General features: G+C 38.4%; 1 pseudogene; it reads left to right on the top strand.

The window, feature by feature from the left end:
• Positions 1–21,850: 21,850 nt before the first annotated feature.
• Positions 21,851–22,116, top strand: LOC147916316 (large ribosomal subunit protein eL39-like; annotated as a pseudogene).
• Positions 22,117–22,500: the final 384 nt, after the last annotated feature.

Here is a 22,500-nt window from a genome sequence, read left to right as displayed (position 1 = left end):
ATTTCTGATTTAAGGACACGCACCTTGACCCTTACCATACTACTTCTTTCTGGTAACTTAAGGAGTAAGATGGATGGACAAGTTTTTGGTGCAGGAGAATTCTGGTCAACCTCTTACATGAGGTCCACAAACCTGGGAAATGGGTGACCTAGATGGAGCTGTACTGGGAATGCAACCTTGGTGATTGCCATGTCTTAAGTGTGATATATGGCTGAGTCACATTCATAATGCATATATTGACCAAATGCTCAGTGGCTGAGTCTTGAAATTTATATTTGGCCAACACCTAAGTTGAAGATTACCATCATAGGATACAAGCTTCTAGAAGACATGAACAAACATGATATTTAAGAATTATTATTACATCAGTTGTATTTTTAAAATTTAGTTCAGAATCATTAATTTCTCAGCTTTGTCAACTAAGTTGCACCCACACTCATGTTAAACTACTCATTTAAGATACTAGTAGTGGAGCCGGCCCTGTGGCTTAGTGGTTAAGTGCACGTGCTCCACTACTGGTGGCCCAGGTTCAGATCCAGGCACGCACTGACGCACCGCTTGTCCGGCCCTGCTGAGGCCGCGTCCCACATACAGCAACTAGAAGGATGTGCAACTATGACATACAACTATCTACTGGGGCTTTGGGGAGAAAAAGGGGAAAAAGGGAGGAAGATTGGCAATAGATGTTAGCTCAGGGCCGGTCTTCCTCAGCAAAAAAAAGAGGAGGATCGGCATGGATGTTAGCTCAGGGCTGATCTTCCTCACCAAAAAAAAAAAAAAAGATACTAGTAGTTACTTTGAAGTATAGAGCAGGTAGCAACTTATTATGCAGTTGCTGTCAAATTATTAGGATTTGCTTTTTCTCCATTAATAACTGCCTAAGTTAAAGGCATTTCTTCTTTAACACCTAGAATTGAAGATTTGGTGGCCAGTGATGATGATAAAATTTCATTGAAGTATTCTCACAAACTCAAACTTCATGCACTATTGGATGATGTTTTCTGAATGTTTTCAGAAATGAACTTTACATGTTGCCCTTATTTATTTTTTTCTAATGTTTTTTGCATGCACTTACAGGAATCACAGTTACTTGAGAAAAAAATTGTTCATAAACCTGGGTTCTAGAAATGTGGCAATGGAGCAATGTAACTGGCTGTCAAGATGGAAATATACCTTGTGAATTCCCACTTGCATGTCATCATTAATTGCATACACATCAATTTCGGCTTCTTTCCTGGAGTAGGTAGAGAATCCTTACAGCGAGTATCATGTAAGATATTCTTGCATTCTAAAGGCACATTCACACTTAAACTGATGGATAGAATTTAACATATCAAGCACACAGGGAGATTTTGTTTGAAAGTGAATATTCAATTATTAATAATCAGGCTGCCGTACTAATTAGGTATGACTGTAACCTACGTAATCAAATGGTCATTGATGACACACACGTTGTGAATGCCAGACGGCGCGTTGAAGTAGCCAACTGTCAGACCTGGCGAAGGCTGAAGCTAAAGCCGAGGAGCAGATAACGTACAACTCCCCAGGCCGCAGCTGAACTGCACTTCATCCCTAATTCTCACCTTCAGCCAAAATGTACCAGGGTCTTTGTGTGCAGCCGGAAGCAAGGCCCAGGTGGCAGAACTTGAGATGAGAGGGAGGGGAAGATTTGACCTTGGCTATTAATAGAAGTTTTGTCCAAGTCGAAAATGCTGGCTAGAGTAATAATGAAAGCAAACATTTATTGAGAGCTTACTGTGCACCAGCCACTGGGATAAGTTTTATCTAATTTAATCCTCTAAGTACTGCTTGTTTAGTCCTCACAATAACCCTACGTGATGATTGTCCTTGTTTACTGTTGTGGAAGCAGAAGTTCAGAGAAGGTAAGTAACTTGTACAAACTTAACTTGTAAGCACATTTGTAACTTCCTTACACTGCAAGGACAGAGTGGAGCCAAGATTTAAATCCAGCCCAGAGCTGTGTTCTTATGATTACGTTGTCTCTCAGATCTCTCAGATACAAAGGTGGGCTTTTTTATCCAATAGCATTTAAAGCTGCTTTGCACTGAATTAACTACAGCTCAAGGAGAAGAAAAATAACTGAGTGCTTACATTATGCCATTCTCAATGCTAGGCATTTTCCTGTCCATTACCTCATTTAATCTCCACAACCAAATTTGCTCTGTAGGGATTATTTTCTCAATTTTCATAAGTAAAAGAGGAAATTGTCTCAAAGAGCTTTAAATCCCTTGCCCCAGTGTCACAAAATTATTAGTGACAAAGCTGAGATTAAAATCTATGCTGTTAAATTTCTGCCCCTTATTTCTTCTACTTCTATCATGCTCTTTCCCAAAATACTGAAAACCATTTCCTGGGTAATTAACAGTGGGCTTGAGGGTACCATGACTGCTTTCTGTCCTCCCTGATTCTAATTTACTTCACTTTTTCTCTCTGATCCTCCACAGGTTAATCTCTACTGAATCAAATTTCTTTCCTAGTCTATCTTCACGCTCCTCCGCACCCCAGTGTGTAATAGATAGGATGTCACATCTTTACCAGTTGTGAAAATACTCATTTTACTTTTGAGGCTTCAACTCACACAGTATTTACTTCCTATGTTAAGAAAGATGATGTTTTGGTTAATTCGTGAAGCTAACCCAGCTGTTGAAGTGAGATCCTACCTTAGAATATACAACACCTAACCTAGCATTAGACTTAGTGTAGGGAGCTCTGTAAATATAAGTGATTGATTGATTCTGCCTTTATGAAAGATGAACTTGTTTTCAAGATAATAGCTAATACTTGAGTGAAAAACTCATTATGCAGCAATGACTGTAATAATGGAGTATTTCGGTCTTTTATAGCTAGGTAGAGCCTTAGAAATTATCTAGTTCAACCTACTCATGGGTTAAGTAATTTAACCGAAGTCACACACAAAAAGATGTATGGGGACTAGAATACTCTCTTCTTGATTCTTGGTATAGTGCTCCTTCTACTGTGCCATGCAGCCACATATATGCTTATAGTTATACGATCATAAAGTCTTAATCATAATGAACATTTACTGGTTTCTGGTAGGATTTTGGGGGCGGATGTAAGGTACGATGCTGTGGCATCAAACAAATCTGGGGTTTGAATCCCAGATCTGTCACTTAGGGATGAATTACTTGGCTTTTCTGAGTTTGTTTCTGTAAGTATAGAATGGGGATAATATCTCCCTCAAAGGACTATTGTGAAGATTAAAGTAAATGACATCATTGTATAAATTGGTGAGATTGGGACCTCCCACATAGTAAAAATTCAGTAAAGCATGGTTGTTTTTCTGATATTAGGCCATTTGGTTTTGCTTCTTATAAATAATCGCGTTCAAAGAGTTCATCATGGTTTTCATGAATAGTATAACATCACAACTTAAATTCTTGAAAATGGGACATTTTTGTGTCAGTCTATATCCCAGCTCTGCTCTGAAAGTCTTTTTCATTACCTTAAATGGGAAAGAGGTTTCTTTTAAGACTGCTCTATACTGTATATACTTTATACTGTAATTTTGCATACTATATACAACAGATGTAAAGCTTATATTTTCAAGTGTCATTGCAATATCCAGAACAGTTTCAACAATTGCTCATTGGAAGACTCTGCTTTTCCTCATGTTGTTTCATGGAATGAAATGTTCTCTTATATTCTGGCTGGCAAACTCCTGATCATACTGTAAACAGTGAGCTCAAACATCACTTCCCTTTTCCTTAGCACATCATCCTCTCTTCTGAACCTTGTAGATGCATTTACTATAGTGCTTATTGAATCACAGTGTAATTGTTATGTATCTGTGTCTCCTTCGATTCTGGGAATGCCTTGACGTCAGGGTCCATGTTTGTTTCATCTTTCTGTTTAGTCAACCCCCCAACCCACACAGCTCTCAGAAAATATGCTGTGAGGTGGAAACAGCTGATGGTTAGACAGATGCTACAGAATTCCATTGGTAAAGATGCCCTTTGCTTCATGTTGGGAGAAAGTGGTTATTTTTCTTTTTGTTCTTGTGGAGGGGCAGGACATTATGAGGTGCAGGTCGGTGGGGGTTTCCAGCACCTTTGTGTCAGTGGTGACGCAAAGAAGTGGTTTCTGTGCTTTCTCCCAGAGGTGATTTACATGTCTGGAGTATTTGGGGGAGAAGATGTGAAATCTGAGTTTCTTATATAAATAGGCAGAAGGATGGGAGCATTGGCAGGAGATCAAAAAGATGTTCTATGTCCATGTTGCAGGAAAATGACTTTTTTATCTGGAAATGTAAGTGAAATACCAAGAGCAAAGAAGAGGGGCTGTCAGAGAAATTACAAAGTGATAGTAATTGTCCTGAAATAGAGATGATCCTTTCAATCTGGGGCCTCACCTTTAGCTAGAGTCAGTACTTCATAAAAAAGGCAGGAGCTTTGAGACACTTAACTGTAATCTTATGCCTTTGCAGAAATACCTCCCATAATCAATCTGGTCTGATGATCTTCTTATGTCACTGGGCACAAGGATTAATAGGCCTTGAAACGTTATCCTATCAGTGTGATTTCTCATCTATTCTCAAGATTGTACTGGCAATTCCCTTGGCAGCTGATCACACAGTGAGGACCGACGAGGCTCATAGGCTTTCCAGACAGCAGAACACCCTTGGAGAATAAATTCCTCTGCTGCTGGAGGTCACGGGACCCAGAAAGTGATTAGAGGAAGCAGCTGATGTCCTCTCTATCAAGTTCTGCTATTCCTGTCACATCTGAGCCCAAGTCCAAGGGTTGCTGGCGAGTGAAATAATACCATGACTCCCGTCTGAAGGATAGATCACACAACTCAACTATACTGCCTTCAGCCGTAAGCCATAGAGTCTTCTAGAAAAGCAGTCTGAACATTTGCATTCTATACAAAATGTTACAGGTGGAAGACAATATAACAGTTTCTCAATCCCTCAAACCCCCCTATGTAAAACCTATTGTAGGAATTCTGCTTTGCTTCGTACATTAACCTCATTGTACCTTTTGAAGTTGAAGTTCCTACCAGTGTGTACAGTGGGTGAGTCCTCAGATTGAGTTGAACTGTCTTTCTGTGTGAGAGGGAGGGGACCTTGAGAGAACCTGTATTCCTGGGGAGCCCCCAGGTAGAGGGGCTCACAACACGCTCTGACAACTGGCGTGGTTGGATTCTCAGCTTAAATAATCACATCTGGTCTTGGTTTTATCGCCCTTTACCAACTTTGATTTATTTGAAGGGAAGGGAGGAAAAAGGCTAATAAATGCTCCTCTGGGCACTAGAGGGGCCCCTCCACAAGAACAAAGAGAAAAATAATTACTTGTTTCCAACATGAAGCAAAGGGCATCTCTACCAACGGATTTCTGTAACATCTGTCTAGCCGTCAGCCGTTTTCACCTCACAGCATATTTTCTAAGGGGGAATTCATTAGAGGAGGATTTGTTTCCTTACTTTTTAAATCTGGAAATTAATAATAGAATCCTTCATGTCATTCTAAATAACTTAATTTCTAAAGAAATCAGAAAAGGAGAGAATACAGTATTGTGGCACTTTTAAAATGTGGAGTATCCTCAGGGATGGTTATAGTGGGCAGTGGGTTTCTGAGAAATTATATACTCATTTTTATTATATACTGATTTTTAAAAGATTGATTTGATAAGAATTTTCATTTTAAAAACAATGAGTAGGAAAGTTAAAGAAACATAAATTTCCAGCTTTAAGTCTGCTTATCCTGGGAGCATTGTATATCTTTCCAGAATCCAAAACCTCAGCAACTCTGACTTCTTCTCCCTCCTCTTTCCTTCCCCACCCCATATAATTATAAAACTTAAAAGAAATAATATATTATGTCATATCCTAGCATCAGTTGAAATATTTTTTAATACCTATTATGTGCCAGATACCAGGGGCAGAATGATAAAAAACAAAACAAAACTAACAACTAAAAACACAGTTTGGCTAGACTTGTCTGTGTTTACCTGTCCTATGCCCAGCTTCATCTTGGGGAGCCATTCCTAATGGGAGCTCCCTTCTCCTGTGCTTACACACTCTGATCCTAATTTGTGCCTTCTTCTCCCTGGCTACAGCTGATTAAACGACAGAGGAAACTTAATCCAAGGGGATGACTTGAAAATGGTAGACTGTTTTGTTTTTGTTTTTGTTTTTTAAGATTTTTTTTATTTATTTTTTCCCTCCAAAGCCCCAGTAGATAGTTGTATGTCATAGCTGCACATCCTTCTAGTTGCTGTATGTGGGACGTGGCCTCAGCATGGGGGGAGAAGTGGTGCGTCGGTGCGCGCCTGGGATCCGAACCCGGGCCACCGGCAGCGGAGCACACACACTTAACCGCTAAGCCACGGGGCCAGCCCGACTGTTTTTTTTTTTAAATATACTTTATTTTTTGTGTGTGTGTGTGAGGAAGACCGGCCCTGAACTAACATCTATTGCCAATCCTCCTCCTTTTTTTCTCTTTTTCTTCCCAAAGCCCCAGTAGATAGTTGTATGTCATAGTTGCACATCCTTCTAGTTGATGTTATGTGGGACGCGGCCTCAGCATGGCCAGACAAGCAGTGCATCTGTATGTGCCCAGGATCCGAACCCGGGCTGCCAGTAGTGGAGCGCGTGCACTCAACCGCTAAGCCATGGGGCCGGACCCTGGTGAGCTGTTTTTATCAGGCTTTTCTCACATAATTTAGAACCGAGGCTGAAGATTATAGCGGCTACTTAAACGGAAAGTCTCATGGAGTTGGGACTGGGCAGCCCTTTGGAGTTTCCTCTACTCCTAGATTATGAAGGACAAGAGTAGCAGGGAAAGCTCATCAGGTGAAAAGAATAGAGTGGATACACAGGGTAAAGCAAAGAAGCATAAGAGCAGGAGGATGAGAAAACATCCAGACTCTCTTTTTTTACTTGAAGTAATTTGACAAGATTTATATTTCTTGCAACCCAAAGGACCTGTGCAGAGACGGTCCTCAATAAATATTTGTTGAATGAATGAATGCACGGGACATTGTGTCCTAAATGCTGGTGTGTGCACGAAGCAGATATGCTCCCTGACATCACAGAGTTTACAGTATAGTGGAGTAGACAGATTTTACACATTTTGATTTTGACCATAACCCGAGTGTAATGCTTATCATCTGATGTAGGAGGCAGACAGTAAAACAAATGGCTATCGAGTGTGGTAGTGTCAGAACTAACCAGGAGGTCAGGTGAAAGTTTCAATGTTACTGATCATGGCCAATGGATGTGTGAATGCATTAGAAAATTAGTATGATATCATTAGCAAAAAAATAAATAAATTGCACTTAACTAGAATTCAACTTTGGCTGGATTTTTTTCCGTCCCTTCCTCCCTCCTTTCCTTGCTTGCTTCCTCACTTTTTTTCTTTTTGAAATCTGGCTACCATATTGTGCTAGTGTACATATTTTAATTTGGTGCAGGGTGTGCATAACAAAATAAGTGAAAAGCTATAAATGTTAGAGCACATATGTTATTTATTCCAATGACTAAAGTGTGATAAATCATTTTGTCAAGTTGCACTGTAACGTTCAAATTGTGTCTATGTTATGGCTAATTGGCCAAGCATTTGCAATTCTGAATTCTACAACCTGGGGAAAAAGTGTATTAACTTATAACAATTGATCATTGAACTTGTTAACTGTACCTTTCCTAATTTATACTTTCTCTCTTTAACTGAAAAAAGAAAATGCCTTTCTCAAATATCTAAGTTTTACAGGTCATTGGAAAAAGAGTGCTGCACAACAGGCTTATTATAATGTGCTAAAAGATGGCACTTGTACCTCATTGGCACGTAGAGCGCTCATGAAACCTCTTTGATCTTTGCTGGCTTTTTAGCTGAAAGGATTTGGAAATCTTTTTGGCGCTGGCAAAAACAGAACTGTGGTAGCTCTTTATAGTTGGTCAATTTTTAGCAATGGATAAGAAAGTCTTTGTTGAAGCCAGTTTATTAATACATAATGGGCAACATGTTGCCTTAAAGGCAAATGCCTATTTTTCTCATATCAAACAACTCCCGCAATTTTTGCCAGCATCCAAAGATGTTTAAAAGGGGTCTGCATTTTCTTTTCCAGTCTGTCCTATGTTGAGAAATATACTGCAACCCTCTGAGCTTTAGCAGGTTTCTAGGTAAAAGGAATTTATCATGATGTAATTGATATTGTAACTACTCAGCTGGACATGGGCTTTCAAGGGCTAAGTCCATTTGCTGGTTGTTTGCATTTCCTACTCCAACTAAAAGAATTCAAAGACATGAAGAGTCTATTGTGAAAAATGCATGAATAATGCAAAAGTTGTCCTTAAGTGGGCTATCAGAAAGGGTACCAATGCAGTTATGGCTTTCTAATAAAATCATGAAAAACTTAAAAAAAATGTAACCATCTCAATTGTTGAGGCAGTTACAAAAGAGTGCGTGAGGGAAGGTTTCCCTTGAAATATGTTTTTTTTTTCCAATAAAGTCTTTTTTCCCCTTTCGCTTTATTGAGATGTAGTTGACATATATATAACATATAAGTTTAACATGTACAACCTGTTGGTTTGATACAATTATATATTGATACACTTATAACTCAACTACCATAGCTAGCTGACACCTCCATCATGACACATAATTGCCATTTCTTTTTTGTGGTGAGAACATTTAAGATCTACTCTCTTAGTAACTTTCAAGTATCTAATACAGTGTTATTAACTATAATCACTATTCTGTACATTAGATTCCCAGAATTTATTCATCTTATGATTGAAAGTTTGTACCCTTTGACCAACATCTCCTCATTTTCCCCACCCCCCATCCCCTAGTGACCACCATTCTACTCTGTTTCTATGAGTTTGACTTTTTTAGATTCCACATAGAAAAGTGATATAATTCAGTATTTGTCTTTCTTTGTCTGACATATTTCACTTAGCATAATACCCTCAAGTTTCATCCATGTTGTCGCAAATGGCAGAATCTCCTTCTTTCTCATAGCTGAATAATATTCCATTGTGTGTGTGTATATACATACATATATATATATATGTATGTATGTACACTGTATGTGTTCATCTGTTGAAAGACACTTAGGTTGTTTCTCTATCTTGGCCATTGTAAATAATGCTGCAACGAACATGGGGTATGGATATCTCCTTGGGATCCTGTTTTCATTTCCTTTGGATATATACCCAGAAGTGGGATTGCTGGATCATATGATAGTTCTATTTTTAATTTTTTGAGAACCCTTCATACTGTTTTCCATAGTGGCTGCACCCATTTACATCCCACTAGCAATGTGCAGGGGTTCCCTTTTCTCTACATCCTCGCCAACACTTGTTATTTTTCATGTTTGATGACAGCCATTCTAATAGATGTGAGGCGCTATCTCATTGTGGTTTGGATTTACAGTTCCCTGATGATTAGTGGTGTGGAGCACCTTTTCATGTACCTGTTGGCCATTTGTATGTCTTCTTTGGAAAAAAGTCTATTCAGTTACTTTACCATTTTTTAATCAGATTGTTTGTGGTTTTTTTACTATTGAGTTGTATGAGTTCTTTATATATTTTGAATATTAACTCCTTATCATATATAAGATTTACAAATATTTTCTCCCAAGCCATAGGTTGCCTTTTTATTTTGGTGATTATTTCCTTTGCTGTACAGAAACTTTCTAGTTTGATGTAGTCCCACTTATTAATTTTTGCTTTTGTTGCTTGTGCTTTTGGTACCATAGTCAAAAAATCATTGCCAAGGCCAATGTCAGGGAGATTTTCCTCTGTTTTCTTCTAGGAGTTTTATGGTTTCAGGTCTTATGTTTGTCTTTAATCCATTTCAAGTTAATTTTTGAATGGAGTAAGATAGGGGTCCAATTCCATTCTTCTGCATGTGCTTATCCAGTTTTCCCAGTACCATTTATTGAAAAGACTATTCTTTCTCCATTAAGTATTCTTGGTTCCCTTGTCAAATATTAGTTGACCATATATGTGAGGGTTTATTTCTGAGCTCTTGATTCTGTTCCATTGGTCTATGTCTCTTTTTTTTAGGCCAGTACCATACTGCTTTGGTTACTGTAGCTTTGTAGTATAGTTTGAAATCGGGAAGTGTAATGCGTCCAGCTGTGTTCTTCTTTCTCAGGGTTGCTTTGGCTATTTGGGGTCTTTTGTAGTTCCATACAAATTTTAGGATTGTTTTTTCTATTTCTGTGAAAAAATGCCTTTGGAATTTTGATAGAGATTGCATTGAGTCTATAGATTACTTTAGGTAGTATGGACATTTTAACAATACTAATTCTTCCAGTCCATGAACACAGATATATTTCCATTTATTTGTGTTTCCTTCCATTTCTTTCATCAATGACGTATAGTCTTCAGTATATAGATATTTCACCTCCTTGGTTAAATTTATTTCTGAGTATTTATTGTTTTTGATTCTATTGTGAATGGGATTATTTTATTTCTTTTTCAGATGTTTTGTTGTTATTTCATAGAAACACAACTGATTTCTGTATGTTGATTTTGTATCCTGCAACTGTATGTGTCGCTTACAGATGAGAATACATTCTGAGAAATGCATTATTAGGCGACTTCATCATCATGTTGATATGACTTCAGTCTTGTTAAATTTGCTAAGACTTTAGCAAATTTTTGTGGCCTATTATATGATCTATCCTGGAGAATGTTCTGTGCACTTGAGAAGAGTGTATATTCTGTTGCTGTTGGAGAGAATGTTCTGTATATGTCTGTTAGGTTCATTTGGTCTAATGTATGGTTCAAGTCCAACATTTCCTTGTTAATTTTCTGTCTGGATGATCTATCCATTGTTGAAAGTAGGGTATTGAAGTCCCTACTATTATTGTATTGTCTGTTTCTCCCTTCAGATCTGTTAGTATACGCTTAATATGACCAATGTTAGGTGTATATATATTTATGATTGTTATATCTTCTTGATGAATTGACCCCTTTATCATTATATAATGACCTTCTTTGTCTCTTGTTACTATTTTTGGCTTAAAGTCTATTTTGTCTGATATAAATATAGCTACCTCTGCTCTTTTTCGGTTTCCACTTGCATGGAATATCGTTTTCCGTCTCTTCACTTTAAGCCTATGTGTGTCCTTAAAGCTAAATTGAGTCACTTGTAGACAGCATATCGTTGGGTCTTGTTTTGGTTATTCACCCAGCCACTGTATGTCTTTTTGGTGGAGAATTCAAACCATTTACATTTAGATTACTTATTGATAGGTAAGGCCTTACTAATGCCATCTTATTAATTGTTTTTTGGCTGTTTTGTAGTTCCCTTGTTCCTTTCTGCCTCTTTTGCTGCCTTCCTTTGTGAATTGATTTTCTGAAGTGTTATGCTTTGATGCCCTTCTCTTTATCTTTTGTGAATCAACTGTAGGTTTTTACTTTGTGGTTACCATGTGGCTTACGTAAAACATCTTATCTATAACAGTCTATTTTACACTGATAACAATTTAACTTCAATTGCTTACAAAACTCTACCCTTTTACTTCCCCCTTTCATGTTTTTGGTGTCACAATTTATATCTTTTTATATTGTGTATCCGTTAACAACTTGTTGTAGCCATGGATTTTATAAATACTTTTGTCCTTTAACCTTTATAGCAGAGTTAAGTAGTTAACACACCACCATATTACAGTATTAGAATATTCTGAATCTGACTTACTTTAACCAGTGTGTTGTATATTTTTATATGTTTTCATGTTAATAATTAGCATCCTTTAATTTCAGCTTGAAGAATTCTTTTCAGCATTTCTTGTAAGGTAGGTCAAGTGGTTATGAACACCCTCAGATATTGTTTGTTGGGGAAAGTCTTAATCTCACCTTCATTTCTTAGGGATAATTTTGCTGGGTAAAGTATTCTTGGTTGGCAGCTTGTTTCAGCACTTTGAATATATCGTTCTACCTGTTCTCTGGCCACCATGAGGGAACCTGATGACAGATTCTTCTCACTGAGTTTCTTCACTTTAGAAATCTGAGGTCTTTATCTGAGGCATTGATTTATCTATACATTTCCACTAAAATTACTCACAAAAGGTTTTCTGCTCATTGTTTAAAACTTGTGAAGTTCTATGGTGCTTTGATATGATGGACAAAACCAAAGACACTGGCATTCCTAGGTTACTTCAGAGCACAGCCACAGCCTTCATAACACCAGCTACCTAGTTTTGGAATCCCGAATGGTCTGAAGTTCTCCTAGATCTGAGATTCTCCTTTGCAGATCAAGTGGAGAAAAGCACCTTCTTTGCCAAGGAAGCATAATGCAAATGTTCCCAAGGCTCCAAATGTTGTGGGTACATATGAGGACACATCAACATCCCGGCCCAAATTACAATCACCATTTCCCCCCATATACTCACCCAGACATCCAACCCTCTGAAAAATAGTCCCTTCCACCCTCCTCAAGTATGTTAATATATTCACCTGGGTACAGACACAAATCATTCTGGCTCTCTTACACAAAAACTGCAGCGGGAGTAGGCTGCTCTGAGTTTCCTGCCCCCCTCCAGAGCTACAGACCTGTATCAACCACCCTGACTAGTGCTGGGACAGCTGGCCAGTCTCCTGGGTAATGAGGAGAACTTCACCCTTCCTCTGGGTGATGCTCAGCTCAGGATGGTGGGGGGTGGCAAGGGTTGTCCTACAGTGGGGTTACTTGGACCCCACGATGTAGAGTTTAGTAAGGCAGCTCTTCAAGTTTGCACTCAGAGCCCTTTGGGCTTCCAGGGCACCTATAGACAACAGGGTAGTTGAATCTGAACCAGTTAAAGAACTAGGTACCACACCTTTGCACAAACCACTATTTCTCCTTAACTCAAGGGCTCAATGGCTGAATTCCTTAGTATAAATTTTCTCTTTGGGACTCTGCAGTTTCCTTTTGTATTCTGGTCTTCACCGAATCCCTTCTCCTACTCCACTCCTCTTCCAGCAGACATGATTAGATGTGTCTGGACACCAAATGTGACAGCATTTGTGGTCTTTGATCAGGAGGCTATTTGGCCCTTATATAAATTTGTTACTGGAAATGGACCCCAGGGAAGTGTGTTTCTTAAAAGTACCGAAGAAGCTCATTTTGAACCTCAGCTCAGGTTGGGTTCCCAGCTCCATTCTGAATAGTACCAATCAAATTCAAAATGGAGCATAGAAAAGTCTCTCTTTCTAGTCAGATTATTTGTATTTTGATGCTCTGTGACCTAAATATAGTCTCGGGGAAAACTTGGCTTTAAAAGCTATTTTTCACTTACATAAATAAACAAAACAACAACCCACAAGAAAAGGCAATAAGCCCAAGTGTCCATCAACAGAAGAAAGGATAAACAAAATGTGGTCTATACATACAATGGAATATTATTCGCCTTAAAAAGAAAGGAAATTTTTTTTTTTTTTTTTGGTGAGGAAGATCGACCCTGAGCTAACATCTGTGCCCAACTTCCTCTAGTTTGTATGTAGGATGCTGCCACACTATGGCTTGATGAGTGCGTAGCTCCACTCCAGGGATCTGAACCTGTGAACTGTGGGCCGCTGAAGCAGAGAGCTCGACCTTAACCACTATGCCACTGGGCTGGCACCTAAAAAGAAAGGAAATTTTGACCGATGCTACAATATAGGTGAACCTTGAACAGATTATGCTAAGTGAAATAAACCAGTCACAAGAGGACAAATATTGTATGATTCCTCTTATATGAGATTCCTATTGTAGTCAAACTCATAGAAACAGAAAGCAAAATGGTGGTTGCCAGGGGCTGGTCAGGGGAGAGGGGAATGAGGAGTAAGTGTTTAGTGGGGACAGAGATTCAACAGGGGAAGATGAAAAGTTCTGGAAATGGATAGTGGTGATTGTTGCACAGCAATGTGAATGTACTTAATGCCACAGAAATGTACATTTAAAAATGGTTAAAATGGCAATTTTTTATTATGTGTATTTTACCACAATAAAAAAAAGCAGTTAAAAATACTCTCCAGAAGTAACCACTGTTATTTTTCTTGTGTATTCCTGCAGGAATATCCCCAATGTATGTATGTATATGTATATATATATGTACACCTAACTAAAATTATGCATGTATATATATGTACGTGTGTGTGTATTTTAGCATGGAGTATTCTGTAAGCAGCTTTCTTTGGTTATTCTATCTTGGACCTATTTTCAGATCAAAACATATAGATCTACTCCTTTCCTTTAAGTGGTGTCAAAATACTCTTATCTTGAAGTAGTCTAAATTTTGATTAGTGTCCCATTGCTGGACATTCAGGTTATATTCTTTAAAAAAAAAAAATCAAACAATGCAGCAGTGAACATCTAAATATACATCTCCGGGAACTTGGGTAAATATATATGCTTGACAAATTTCTAGAAAGATGGCCTTTAAGTAGAAGGGTATCTGTTTTAATAATATGGTAGATATTGTCAAATTTCACTCCAAAGTGTTTGCACGAGTTTACACTCCCACCTACAGTGTATAAACATCTATTTCTCCACTCTCCAGCAATGGATATTTTCAAAATTTTTAATCTCTGTCAATTTAGTGGGTGAAAAATAGTGTCTGAGGGAGGTTGAACATCTTTTATATGTTGATTTGTAAGAGCTTTTTATATATATTAATGAAATTAGTGTTTTGTCTATCATATATTTGGCAAAAGTTTTCTAAATTTATCCTTTGTCTTTATATTTTTTTAAAGCCATGCAGAACTTCTGAATAGTTACGTGGACACAAATGCATCTAATTTTTCAGGATTAAAAAAATTCTCCATGTCATTTCTAGTAGTTTTATGGCTTCATTCTTTACTTTTAAATCATTGATTTATTATTTTGTTATAAGGATTGAGGCAAAGAAACTCGGCTCTTTTATAGAAATAATAGTTATTCATTAAACACTTCATGAGGCATCATGCTATTGCCTTCCATTTGTTGTAACTTAATCTGTATAGCCAACAGGTGAGGAGGCAGGTTCAGCACGTTCCAGCTGCTTGCCCTGTAACACAGGTGGCAGTTGGTAAAGAGACAGGACTGTGCCCTCAACTACTGGGCAGCAATGGTCTGAATAGCTAATTTATTCACAGACTTTATGACTAGAGGGGACCTCCACTTTCATACTCTGTCACTTCCTTCATTTTACATGAGAAAAACTGAGCTCTAGAGACATTACATGAGCAGGAGAAGCAATTTTAAAACCTGTCAGAACTCCTGACTCTGAGCCCAGGGTAGGGTTTTTCTTCCAGAAAAACATTCTCACACTTTCCTGGGTCAACACAAAAGGATGTGCAAGACATGTCTCCATAATGCTGCTTGGTAATGGTACCTACAGGGACGGTGAGCCTTCCTGGGCACCCCTTTCACATTGTGAAGGGCTGTGGGCACTGTGGTGAGGAGCACAGACCGTGACACTCACCCCAGGATTAAAACTAGGGCTCTCAACCTGCAGTGGGACTGGGGGGCCAGGGGGCTCCACTGCAGGAGGTTGCTACATGGGTTCTGTATTTATGTATGTATGTATGCTTTTTCCTGGGGAAACAGTTCATATTGTTCATCAGATTTTCCAAGAGGGTGGGGAGAACTTTAAGAGTTATTGCACTGTGTGACGTATATAAAATATTTGTTGAATGAATGCTTGCATTGGATGGTATTTCTTCTGGAGAGATTTCTTTCCATATGTACTATTTCTTCTTGAAAGATTTCTTCGTTAGAAACTCTCCTCAATGAACAAAGGTAAGAATCTATTATTTCACCATCAGCAAATGTGTAAACATTAAAAAATTTTTTCCTTTCCCAGAGCTCCCTGTTCCCTTTTACTGGAATCTTTCGAGTTTGAGAGGCAAAGTACTCTTAAACGCCGGGGAAGCCACACAGGCAAGTTGTGGTCTGAACACTTTGGGGGCCATATGTTCCCCCAAACATAAAGTCCTGGCTGCCCAGCAGCCTGCAACAACAGCTGTCCATGTCTTCAATTACCACAGTCGCTGGTGAGAGAGAAGGAAGGACAAGACGGCAGAGCCTGAAAACTTGCCAGTGTGATAACCAAACTTGGAATCAATCTAGAAGGCAGCCTTTTCCCCCCCGCTAAGCTGCAAGTATTTGAAATGCTCACTGGTGTCTTTGGGGGTGGGAAATTAGCATAACTTCCTTTGCTCACAGTCAGGTCTTCCAGACTCCCACTGGGGTTTCTCTTTGAAATAAGAGTGGTGTGTGTGGAAAGGATTCAGGGGCAAGGCTTGGACGCCAAGAAGAAAAGCAACAGGCCTATTTCCCATCCAAAGAGTAACCAAATACAGCTGTAACTTTAGATGGAGGCGCTTGGGAAAATGATTTTTATTATTATTTATTATTTTTAAGAAGCAAGTTTGCATGCTAAGGAAAGAACCAAAAATGTGGCTTAGGAAATCTAGCTTTGATGATACAGTCCAATATATTAAGTTAGTTGCTTTTTTTCTTAGGAAAAGAAACCTTACAATTAGTAAATTTTTAAAAAGACAAAATGAGTAAATATCAACTTAGAAATACAAACCAGAGATTCCCAAACACCCAGAGGGTACAATATACTTACAACCTGTTCCTATTTCCTTCTATGTTAGCTACGTTCAAGTTTGAGCAATTATGAAACAAAGTTAAAATTCTCTTGTGTGTTGTCTACCCATGGGAGCTATAACAAGATCTCAGCTGAAACAGGAAATATACAATAAATCTCCCTCTTATGACTGGAAGTGAACATATTTTATGGTGTTTGCAATAGTCATATAACTTTGTAGGGGAAACAAGTAGATTACATTGTAAATTATGTGTTACTAAATAGTCCCTACTGAATAATAACCTGTTTTGTATATTTGTCACCTCTTTGTAATTGTAGCTTGTGTCTGCACTGTAGGTAGCACATAATCAACAGTGATATTGAAATGAAGAGAAAAGAGGCATTTGACACTAAGCATACGAAAGGGTATATGTAATGGGATTTCCTATGAGCAAGTTAGACCAACAATGATATATTGTATTTTATTAGTTTGAATAGAAAAAAGTTAGGTGACTTAAAAACTAGGAAATATTTTAGGGATATAGTTTACTAGCTCAATATTTTTTCAAGGAGTCTTTAATTTATGAGGCTGGGAATTAGGGAGAGGTATAGACAATGATATGAGTGATACCCACACCCTGTCTTTCTTTTAGCTCATTCAAGAGAAATACAATATGGTTATTCTTTAGTTACTGTCACCAGGAAGCTAACTCTTAAAAAAGAAAAAAGAAACAAACTTATTTTTATGAGCTACAAACCAAATTCAAGAAAATTAAAGAATAAAAAAGAATCTCTTTTCATGAGGACGTTACACTGAACCTTTTGGCATACATACATTTCTACTCCTTGTGCTGTTTTCTAGAATATACTATAACTTTAATAATAATACAAAATGGATTCGGTAATTATTCCTTCCTATTCGTGCACAACATCTAGACTTCTGTCGTGTATCAGGTTGAATCCCAATCTTCTATAGCTGAAAAACAACATTTCCATAGTTATTTCTTTAAAACATTTCTCTTACGAGCCAGCATTCTACAAAGAGGATATTATACCAGAAATATTCAACTCTAAGGTGATATTCCCTAGTGGAGGTGACTGCATTTCCTCCTTTGTTATTAAACTGGGGATGCAGTCCCAGATGGATAAAACAAGAAGGAATTGGATGCCAAAACAAATTTTCCTATTCCCTGTGCTAGCCAGCCATCGGTACCCGGGTTGACGGATTAGGTCCTATTTTGCTTGCCATATAAAGATGCAGTGTGGAATTAGGTTTATCTTCACTTCAAAAATCTGAAAATGTTTCCCAGAAGAATGTAGGGTAATCATTAAGCGCCTTTTTATCATGTTTCAGATGATGGGTGGCTCGGTGCCCTAGAATTTTGGTGAAAAGTCAGATATACCTCAAGAGGCCCTAGGAGATCAAAAGCTGCCAGTTCAGTTGTCCCTGAGTAACTTCGAGGCTGAGGCCTGGGACAGCGGCTGTGCCTCAGTTCCCATATCATCAGGCCATGTGTCACAGGAGATACAGCTCTGCCTACAACAAAGCCCAAAGGGCATGAGACTACATTTGTAGATATTGGGCTTGAAAAGTATAAGCACATGACAATATGCACAATGATCTTTTTCTTTTAGAGTGAGTATGGTGTAGTCTATTAATTGGTTTATATATGTTATTTTCTCCTAGTGTCATAAACTTAAATAATTTTTCCATATTATAAAGTAATACTTGTTTATGGAAGAAAACTTACATATTTATTGAAGAAAATCCATGTTTATTCAGGAAAAATACAGATAAGCAAAACACACAAACGTTAAAATCACCCCAAATCCCATCTTTATTAACACTTAATCTAGATATAAAGATATCTACAGGGCCGGCCCCGTGGCTTAGCGGTTAAGTGCGTGCGCTCCGCTGCTGGCGGCCCGGGTTCGGATCCCGGGCACGCACCAACGCACCGCTTCTCTGACCATGCTGAGGCCGCGTTCCACGTACAGCAACTAGAGGGATGTGCAGCTATGACATACAACTATCTACTGGGGCTTTGGGGGAAAAAATAAATAAATTAATTAATTAAAAAAATATCTATATACCTATATATATACATACATACACATATACATTCTAGAGCTATATGTATTTCTATGGCTATATCTACATTTGTATCTGCAAATATGTCTACAGCTATCTCTATTGATCAATTGATCTATCAACAGATCTATCTCAGTATCTCTAAATATATAGTTTTATATAAGACCATGCAGTACCCACTGTTGGATAACATTTTTCTTTTTTTTGTGAGGAAGATTGGCCCTGGGCTAACATTCGTGCCCATCTTCCTCTATTTTATATGGGACGCTGCCACAACATGGCTTGACATGTGGTGTGTCCGTGTGCACCCAGGATCCAAACCTGTGAATCCCAGGCCCCTGAAGTGAAACGCATGCAGTTAACTGCTATGCCACCGGGCTGGCCCCTGGATAACTTTTTAAAACTTAATATATCATAAGCATTTTTCCACGTCATTTTCTTCTACTGCTATATAGTCTACTAAGTCATTTTTAATAGTTTAATGCATGGTATTCCTTATAGCATACTTTTACCAATCCTTTATTATTTATTAGGATAAATTCACAGAAGTGGAGTTATGAATCAAAATTATAAAGCTTCTGTTGTTCGATGACACTGTCTTCCAGATGGTCTGTTCCTATTTCTACTTCCACCAGCAGGGTTTGAGAGGGCCTGCTTCCCTGCCTCACTACCAAACATTACCTTAAGGTTTTATAGGCTGTTCTTTATCTGAAGAGCTCAAAGTGCCACACAGACGTCCACTTAACAATGTCTCCTTTCTATATTAGGCACAGGAATGAAGAGGGTTGATATACTTGGTTTAGTGAAGAATATCCAATATTTGGCTGAAGTAGGAAACTAAGATTACGTCAAGAAAATAACAAGAATAGATTCCTGGTCAGCTGACTTCCCGGTTATGTTTGTTTCTTTTAGCTATAGTGCCAAAATTTCATTGAACTATATATTCAAAGAACTATTATTTTAGTTAAGAACGTCATGGTGCATTTTGTAATATCATTTGGAAATTTCTTCAGTTCAGGGTTTTAAAACAAATTCTAATCTACGAGAGTTTAGTGCAGGGCAACTTCCTGTCACCAGGATAAGATAGGTTTTAAAGAGACCTGTAAAAAGAAACTAAAATAAATTCCTGGATATCAAAATATCCTTTAAAACAGAATTGGTGAGTAAAGTATAAGTTAATAAAAAACATATAGATTAAATTTTCTGATAGTACTTGTTGACTTAAGGGAATCGTACTGGTTGGAAAATGCATTTTGCTGAACACAAAACATTTGAAAAATAGCTTGAAGTTTTTGCTAAGTGTACAATATGCCAGAATTTATGCAACCCTAATTTTTGTTACATTTTCAAATAATAACCTATGATATTTAATAGTGTCTCCATAAACTCTCTGCTTCTATGAGGAACTAGCTGTAAGAGATTGCTACATAAACTATATAACACCAATGCTGCATGCTTAAGGAAAGATTTACTCCAGGAGTTACTGTAAAATGGAATAGTCTGCATTGGATTGATGTAAAACATCAACAAAAACACATAAAAATGCACTGTGGAAAGAGAGCATTTGATGATAGAGGTAAGCGTGGCCTGGGCAGAGGTGGGCAGCCCAGGGGTCTACTACTCCTGAGTGGTTCCTGCCATTCCTGCATATGTACCTACCTTATTCACTTTGTCTTCCTTCGAACTCTCCTCTTTCATTTCCTCTTTTCTTTATAGTTCAATCTTTTCTGTTCTTTTATCCTCTCCCTTTGTTTTAGGTTCACTGAGATTTCCATAGCCTTGTCCAGTGGAGGAGAAAGAGGGACTCTGCTTCTAATTGCGATTCCTTATTTTGACTCACTTTATCTCCAATGGAACATTGCTGAGTGTTTCTCTAAGATAACACAGGTAAACACGTAATGGAAGGGAATCTTGGTACTCAGCCTGCAGCATCATCCTTCAGCTCTAGGGGGGAGAAGGAGAATACTGCCCCTAGAGTGGGTGATATTGAATGGACTGCATCAGGGCTCTGAAAGCCATGGGTTCAAATCCAGCTCCACTACCTACTAGCTCTTTGCTCTTGGGCTCACTTAAAACTCACAGTGTTTTATTGAGGATTAAATAAGATAATGTGTCTCAAGCACTTAGCACAGAGCTTGGCATACAGAAAAAAAATTTTTAGGAGGTGGGATAGACCATTGTTTCGGACTCCATTAAGTATCTTGACTCGACTAGGTGTTACTGGGGGTACTTTGTCTCCATAAAAGTCAAACACCTTTTCACTAACTGCGGAAAATCCAATGCCTTCCCAACCAACTTCCATGAATTCCTGAGGAGCTCATGGTTGCAGCCACCTATGGCTCCAGGCTCCTGCTTCTGCCAAATTATTTGTTAGAAGATCGTCTCACCATCCCACGGATTTGTCCATGTTTTGTGCCCCTTTGACCTTGACTGACACCCAGTGATTTTCTTTAATTTCCATACACACACAAAAATTTCTTACAAAAGATATCTATTTGTATGTAGAAAACTTGACTGAAGTTTCAGGTAGAAGGATTGACATCCTAGACACATTAACTTACAAATTAAACGGTGGAGATTCTTGATTGTGAAAGTGCCTTGGCCAGTTCTGAAAAAGTAGGCTCTAGTTTCTGTAAAATGACGAAGAATAATACTACCTAAATCATAGAGTTGTTGTGAGGGTTAAATGAGATAAACCACGAAAAATGCTTAGAACAATGCCTGGTGTGAGGAGGTTAGCCATTGCTTTTACTATTATTATCACATTATTGTTATCTGGCCTGCCACCGTGTGGCTTGGCCCTCCTCTCTCTTCTTTATCTCTTCTCTTTTCCTGCCACCCACGTTCCTTCCGTTGTCTTGGCGGCTGCTGGCCTTTACCTCTGGCATCCATCCAAGGTGTTTATGAAAGCATTTCCTAAACAGACAGTTTCCTTTCCAAGAATTCTGCTGCCAGCTGTTAAGATAAAACGTTGTGGGGTTTTTTTCCCCCACTACTCACATATTTCAAGCTTATAAAATGAATTTATGTAAGAAGGCAAGTTCCAGATATATCCTGGATTCAGATCAGATTCCTCCCCCAGTCCTAAACAATCTGTACCTACTAACTACCCAGTTTACTTATTGACCAGATAGTGTGTTTCTCATCTTTGTTTACAAGAGGGTGTACTCCTTGATGGCAAGGCTGTGTCTAATACATTTTGGCTTGACACAGAAACTTGCATGTAGATGGTGGTAATAAATAATAATGATGGACTCCCTTCCTTTCTCCATCACAGTGGTGTGTGTGGGTGACTCCTCTCCTTGTCATGTCTTCTACAAGAATATCCGGATCAGGTGATTTCTGGCCAAGAAACAAAAGTAGAGTCATTTCATTCCCCCATGAATTCAAATGAAAACTCGTAATAAAATCAGGTGCAACTCCAAAAGGAGACATTGGCGAACCAAGCAGGGTCTCTAAAGACTCACACATCCGATGGCTCACACTTATGCTGTATCAAGGTCACTTGCATTTTACCCTATCAATCTGAAAAATTGCCACTATCGGGAGAGTTGGACATGTTTTATTGACAAAATAATTTTGTTCTTTTTGCTTCTGCATTAATAGGTTGGTTCAGTAATAAATATGTTAGACCTTTTGTTTGATAATAAAAAGCTGATTGAATGAATAGATTGAACAATACTGAGTATATTCAGTTCTAAGGAAGAAAAGTATTTAAAAACAAAAGAGCCAGCTGGGGCTGGCCTGGTGGCATAGTGGTTAAGTTGGCACACTTCACTTTGGTGGCCCAGGGTTCACAGGTTCAGATCCCAGGTGCATGACTTGTCAAGCCATGCTGTGGCAGGCGTCTCACATATAAAGTAGAGGAAGATGGGCACG

The sequence above is a fragment of the Ceratotherium simum genome, chromosome 9, assembly GCF_057802395.1.
Source record: "Ceratotherium simum simum isolate JZ-2026a chromosome 9, ASM5780239v1, whole genome shotgun sequence".
Lineage (NCBI taxonomy): Eukaryota > Metazoa > Chordata > Mammalia > Perissodactyla > Rhinocerotidae > Ceratotherium > Ceratotherium simum.
The sequence above is the reverse complement of the archived record's forward strand: the minus strand, read 5'-3'. Positions and strand labels throughout refer to the sequence as shown.